Source organism: Propithecus coquereli, unplaced genomic scaffold (assembly GCF_000956105.1).
Source record: "Propithecus coquereli isolate 6110/MARCELLA unplaced genomic scaffold, Pcoq_1.0 Scaffold279, whole genome shotgun sequence".
Taxonomy (NCBI): domain Eukaryota; kingdom Metazoa; phylum Chordata; class Mammalia; order Primates; family Indriidae; genus Propithecus; species Propithecus coquereli.
Genome location: NW_012148385.1, coordinates 1,681,317 through 1,688,017, shown reverse-complemented (window position 1 = coordinate 1,688,017; position 6,701 = coordinate 1,681,317). Strand labels below are relative to the sequence as shown.

General features: G+C 41.4%; 1 pseudogene; it reads right to left on the bottom strand.

Moving 5' to 3' along the window:
- Positions 1-1,309: 1,309 nt before the first annotated feature.
- LOC105813280 lies at positions 1,310-2,960 on the bottom strand (annotated as a pseudogene).
- Between the last annotated feature and the right edge of the window lie 3,741 nt (positions 2,961-6,701).

Genomic DNA, 6,701 nt, shown 5'->3' with positions numbered 1-6,701 from the left:
CCTGATATGTTCTGAGTTAGCGAGGATACACACTAGAGGAGAAGAGTTCATGGGAAAGTCAGAACATACCAAGGAGAAAGTCAGTTGCCTGTCTACCATGAGGCCTTACCAGGGAGCTTTGACCTGCAAGGTCACCACCAGGCAGAGACTGGCCCTCAGCTTTGCGGATAGGAAAACTTAGTCTTGCCTGTGCCCCAGGGTTGGACAGATGGTGAGGATGATGACTCAACACTGTGGAAACTCAGAAGTGACAATTTAATAACAGACAATGTAAAGGGATCTGCTACTCACAAGGAATTTTCCTTCTGGCATAGAAACCAAATTAAAATTAGAAGGTTGATTTCTTGAGCATAAAATTAGAACAAACTATGAAGTGGCATAAGGTTAAAATAGACTGGTGCATCCATGCATCGATATTTGGGGCCATGGCAACCAATCACACCAAGCCTAAGGCCTCATGCCACTGAACGGTGCTTTGGGGGAACTGCCAAACTTTATCTGCATGACTTGCTGTTTAATATATTTCATTATCAAACAACCCTTCTTGTAATGAGCTGTTTTTTCTTTAGATATGTTAATACAATCCCAGGCTATGATAAAGGTTAAAGTCACTTTTCATGCTTCTCTTTATAAGTTAAAGCTCCGGGAGAGCAGTTTTCAAGTGCCAGAGCCACCTCATGGTTACCTCCCATTCTACATACATTCGACTCCAAGAGAGCGAAAGCCAGATAGAAAAAGGTTCAAATAAATATAAAACTAAACTCATTATCTTCCTCACAGCTCCTCTACCAAGCCAAACCAGCTTTCCAAACTAACTGACCTTTTTTTTCTTAATTCTATGCACCTCTTTGACTTTTCTCTCTCTGTGGGTGCCCATAATCTCCAGGAGGCCAATTTTTTTTTTTTTTTTATTTAAGACCTTTATTAACAGGTGCTTGCAGTTTGTTGACTTTTTTGAAAAAATCAAGTTGTAAACTTTTATCACAAATTAAAAATGAAGTTCTTAAAAATCTCAACTTGACCAGATATGAAACAATTTAAAAACCTTCAAAGGCGTATTGAGAAAAACCAGGCTTTTTTAAAAAACACATTTGTTACTACCAAAAAAGACATCTTTAGGTAAAAATAACAAAACCCCATGCTGCATAGATAATGCAGATAGTTCTAGTTATCTGGTCAACGGACAAAAAGCAAGCACTTAAGGTCTTCAGCTCCAATCTTTCGTTCATTTCTTATTGCTGGAATTTCAAATTCATTTCTTCCTGTTGGATGACTAAACCGGACGATGGTAGAGATGGTAAGCCGGCATTTACTCGGTCCCGCCCTGCTCAGCCTCCGGAGCGGACGAATTCTCTCAGCTGGTGGATCGGCTGCTTTTGTGTCTTTGCCATCTTGTGGTTTAGGGTTTGCTGGGCGTCTGCGTTGGTAAGTGAAGTTACGGCAGTACCGACGTTAAGGCGGCTGCTGACCTTGGGTCTCATCTCCTTGATTCTCTTTATCCTCTTCATTGCCGTCCTCTCTGGGCTGTCTTTGGCGAGGAGGGCCCCTGCGGAATCGTGGTCTATAACCCCGATACATATTCTGTCTTACTGGTGATCTACCTTGTTCCCCTGCACCCTGGCTGTCAGCACCCTCCATCCCTTCTCCCTGTGCAGGAGGGTTGGAACACTGTGGTCCACGCCCACAGGGTCTCGTATGTAGTAAGGTGGGGACCTTCGCCTGCGGTAGGGCCGGCGTTGTTGGGCCTGGCCTTCAGGAGCATGCTCCGGTCCCTCATTCTTTTCCCCACTCTCACTATTCCGATAATTCTGGTGGTAATCGCATGGAGGACCCCTGCGACGTGGATAGCGTCTATAATGGGCACAGTCTGCTGCATATTTCCTGCCTTGAACTGGAATTCCACCAGGGCCTGTAACATTGGCTGCCTCCCACCCTTTTCTCCTTCAACAACATTAAACTCCACAGTCTCTCCATCTCCTACACTGCGAAGGCACTTCCTGGGGTCATTCTTCTTTATGGCAGTCTGGTGGACAAATACATCTACCTTGGTGTCGTTCCTGTTGATGAAACTATATCCATTTCTTACATTGAACCATTTTACTGTCCCCAAAACCTTAGTTGCGATGACCTTCTTGTCCCCGCCGGCAGGCGCCGCTGATGTGAGGCCGCCCGGGCCACCGCTCCCTGCATCGTTGCCGTGGTGCCGGCCTTGGAGTCAGCAGCACTGATGGCGGGGGCGGCGGGCGGCTGCTGGGTCTCGGCCTGGCTGCTCACGGTTACGGTGATGGTGACTGGGGCCGGCTGCGGCAGCTGCGGCTCCTCCTGATGTGTGATGGTAACTAGGCCAGCGGCGGTGGTGGGGTTTCACAGGGCTCTCTGGGGTCCGCTCTCCCCAGGAGGCCAAGTCTTATCAACTCCTCCTCCATGTCTCTCCCATCATCGTGTTCTTTCCGCTCCCATTGCCCTACTTCTTTATCTCAACCTAAATAATCACAATAGACTAATAATAAATTTCTTTGATTTCTGTCTCTTCCCTTCTACTCTCATCTGCATATCATTGTCCTATTAATCTTCTAGGAACTTTCTCGTTCCAATGATTTAAGGGCTCTCCATTACACAGAGAATTAGTTATAAATGGCTTGGGTCAGTCCTCAAAGCTTTCCCAAATTTGGCCTTGATATTATGTTTTAACTTTACCTTCTGTGACCCCTCAACATGGACCCTGTGTTTCAGCCTTTGTACACTCACCGTGGACAAATGAAAAAATAGAATACAAACAATGTTTATGTTTTGTAACGCAAATCTATAGGAAAGAAGTCTTAGAAATTAATGTCAACAGATACAGTATGCAGATTTTCATTTTAACAGCTCATTTAGCTTTTTAAAAAGCTTCCTGCATCCACTTTCACAGACACTTACCTGCATTCATAGAACCTACAGGCATCCATGGCTTTGATCATAGTTTAGAAGGAAACCTGAGCCTGTCCAGTGTAGGTCTTAATCCAATGACATCAGACAGGTGTCATATAACTTGTATTGATTTGAGCCTATCATCATTCAGAAATATCTTGGAATGTAAATGTCTCTGACACTTAACTTGATAGAAACCCTGTTTATTCTTCATACAAGGTGAGACTTTGAGGAACATAATATAATTGGGCAGATTTGGCCGCCTTTCAAAAAGGACCTCACACAATGTAACTTTGTTAGCATAAGAGACTAGGAAACAGAGCTGAGACCAAACTCAGGGGCTTGAAGATCAGGTGTGGATATTAAAATAAACAACTCTTAAGCAGAAGCTAATTAGAAGGGCTGATAACCACAGGCAAGAACTGGCTTGTCAGCTTTCTCTGCCACCTTACATGCCCTTTGGCTAATTATAACATCATTTACATTGCAGTTTTAAAATTTCTCTGCCCTTGAAATTGCCAAGACAATTCTGAGACAACCATACAAAGTATGAAAATGGCAGAGAAGTCAATTCTAGGAATTACTACCCAAATTCTTAGTAAAAGCCAACCCTTGGCCTTGAATATTCCTCCCCTAAATTAGTAAGACTTCAAAAGATCTAAAGCTACTTCCTCCCAGTGCAGCTGCTCCTTTCCAGCCTGCCCACTCTCCTCCCTAAGAGTGTACTTTCATTTTCAATAAAAACCTGTTACTTGCCTGGCTCACATGGCACATCCTGAAATTCTTTTCCCAACCAACACCAAGAACTTGGAAAAACCTCCACTTGGAGGCCAGTAACAATTTGAGCAATAAAAGGAATATATTGACTCATGTAAGTAAAAATTCCAGACATAATTGCTTCCAAGTGTTCAAACATGGTCATTGGGATGTTCCTCCGTATCTTAGCTCTTCATTTCTCCATGCTTCATTCCCCAGTATGTTCTTTCTATACAGGAGCAAAGATGGTGACTAAGCTTAGCAAACCCAGTAAAAGGATGATGTCACTTTCCCAATCAATCAATAAACATCCTAGGGTAGGTTTTCATTCGCCCAGCTCAAGTCCCATGCACCTCACTGAGCCAATCACTGTGCCAGTAATCAAGGATGTTTTGATTACCCAAGACTGTCTCATACACTCCTGCTCCCTTCTGAGGCCAGAGGATGGGGTCAACCCCACTGAACTACATGGATGAGAACTGGGGAAGAGTGGTTCTCCAAAGGAAAATCAAGGTGCTGTTACCAGAAGAAGAAGGGAGAATAGATACAAAACAAACCATGAATAGCTTCTTGCATTCACAGACATGCCTATTACCTCTTACTGTGATATCCTCATTAATGAGTCCCACAACTTTATATTCCAAAATTTAAGATTAATTTTGGAGATATGCATCAATAATTTTAATATACATACACTTAAGCCAGCAATTCTATTTTTAGAAATAATAATCATAACAGCTATGCTATTAAGTGCTTTACTCTGTGGTCAACACTGGCCTAAGCAATTTGCATATATTATTTCATTTAATACAAAGCAACCCTTGGATGCAAGTGATAGTGTCTCCATATTTGGGTTCAAGAAATTGAGCTTAGAGAGGTTAAGTAATTTATACAAGGTTGCATAGCTAATAAGAGGCAGAGCCAAAATTCAGCCTTCAAAGTCTTAACCACTATTAGTTACTTCTCTCTGAAGTTTCCATGGCAATGCAGTCTTTGGGACTTATTCTAAGAAAAAAAATATACTACTGGTGAGAAAAGATGTATGTCCCAGGATGTTATTTATAAGTATTTGTCCACACAATTCAAGTGCAAAATAAAGTATGAATAAATTATGTCAACCTACATATGTCCTCTCATTATCAGTAAATACATACTAAGTTCCTACTTTATAAAGTGATAAAAGATTAATGACTTTTTCTGGAAGGCTGTGAAATTACAAGTTTGTTCAAACCAGCTGCCTAAGATACAAAAGCATCCACAGTCAAGGTTAATCAAACACAATAGGGCCTTGTGCATTGTTTCAAATCTATCAGGATGTCAGTTTATCATTTAGGAAAAACTTGAATACTTAATCTGTATAACCACTCAAAAGAAATCTTTATACATATTTGCTGTCTACTATCAGGCCAAAGGAGCGTTAGGCTAAACTATTCAACCTTGATTCTCAACACTAGAACATTCTGTCAAATGGGAAAGTGAATGGCCTGAGAGCCCAGAGAGATGATGATTTTAACCATTAGACCTAACGTGAGAAGCTTCCTTTGGAGTCAGAAACCCACACTGTGCCATAGTCCCCAACTCAGGGCAAGAGAGGCAGCAGGACAGCAGCAGGCCCAAAGCTAATTAGACATCTGGACAAGCAGCCCTACTGGCCCAGGCCTCTGACATGCTGCTTTGACTGGGTAGGGAGAAAGGGACACTAAAAGTGTATATGTCACCAATTCATTATTGTCACTTTTTTAAAAAGATGAATATTAATGTAAACAAGGTCGAGTTCTTACTGAACCTCAGATTTTGTTCTCTTCATCTTTTTAACCTCTTTTAATACATAGAAAGGTTGATTAGTTTATAATCAGGCTCTATTTCATCATGCCTCCATTTCTCATTACCTCCAGGAATGTATCCTCAGCAAATACAGCGCTAAAACCCCACTCCTGGAAAGCTCACGAAGGAGAAGCTCATTTGCACAAGCGTAATGATTTAGTCCAGTTCACTTTTAATTTGCATAATCTCCCTTCCTTTCCTCCTTCATAACGGTTTTTGACATTTTTTTCTCCAGATGACATGGGTTGGGAGAAAAAATTAAGCAAGCATCAAAGTTCTGGTTCCTGTGTTCTCAGCTATTACATTAATCTTCAAGATTTTCTCTCCTGTTTATTAAAAATCAGTGATTCATCCAACTTTACACACAAATCCATATCGAAGTTAATTAGAATCTTGGTAGTCTAATGTTTGTCTCTTCCTTTATTAATTCCTGGAAGCTTCAAGCAAGGCTCTGTGTGTGGATTGTGGACGAAAGAAAAAGAGAAGCCAGGAGACATGACCTGCCGGTGATTAACCAGCAGTGTTTGCACGGCAGTTTCAGAATTGTGCCAAATCCCCCTTGGTGCGAGGAAGTACCAAAGCTCGAAGCAGCCCAGCTGATGGTCAGGTCCACCTCCTCTGGAGGTGAGATTGGCCCTGACCCTACCTAAAGGAGGCGGGATGGAGAATAGAACCCAGCTTGCTGACTTCTTTTTCTGTTCCTCCTCCATAATTGGGAAAAGTAACCAAATTATTCTTATAAATTAACTTTCTCTCCTTTCTTCCTAAAAAGGTTTTCAAAAAAATATCATTTTTGCAAAACTTTTACTGGAAGCAGAAAAAAAAAAAAAAGCTTAGGAAGTAACCTGGGTTCAAGGTGGAAATTATCGTGCGGCAAGACATTGTTACATTTGGTTTTCTCAAAGTGTACCTGGACACAAATGTAAACTAAGTACATGAGGAGGACGGGATTGGGTCTAATACACTTATTAGTGAGGAACTGACATGAACAGCTCCAGCACCAAGGATTTTATTGCATATCGATTTTGCTTTAGGAGGTTTGTGTGGAAATCACATAAAACAAACTTAGAAAACTAATTTTCTTTCCCAAACTGCTGTTGAAAAGTGTTGGAGAATCTTCTAATGAATTTTCTTATTTTAAAACATTAGTTGCATTGATAAGATTCTAAAATCTAAAAAAAAAAAAAAATACTACAGGAAAGTCAAGAAAC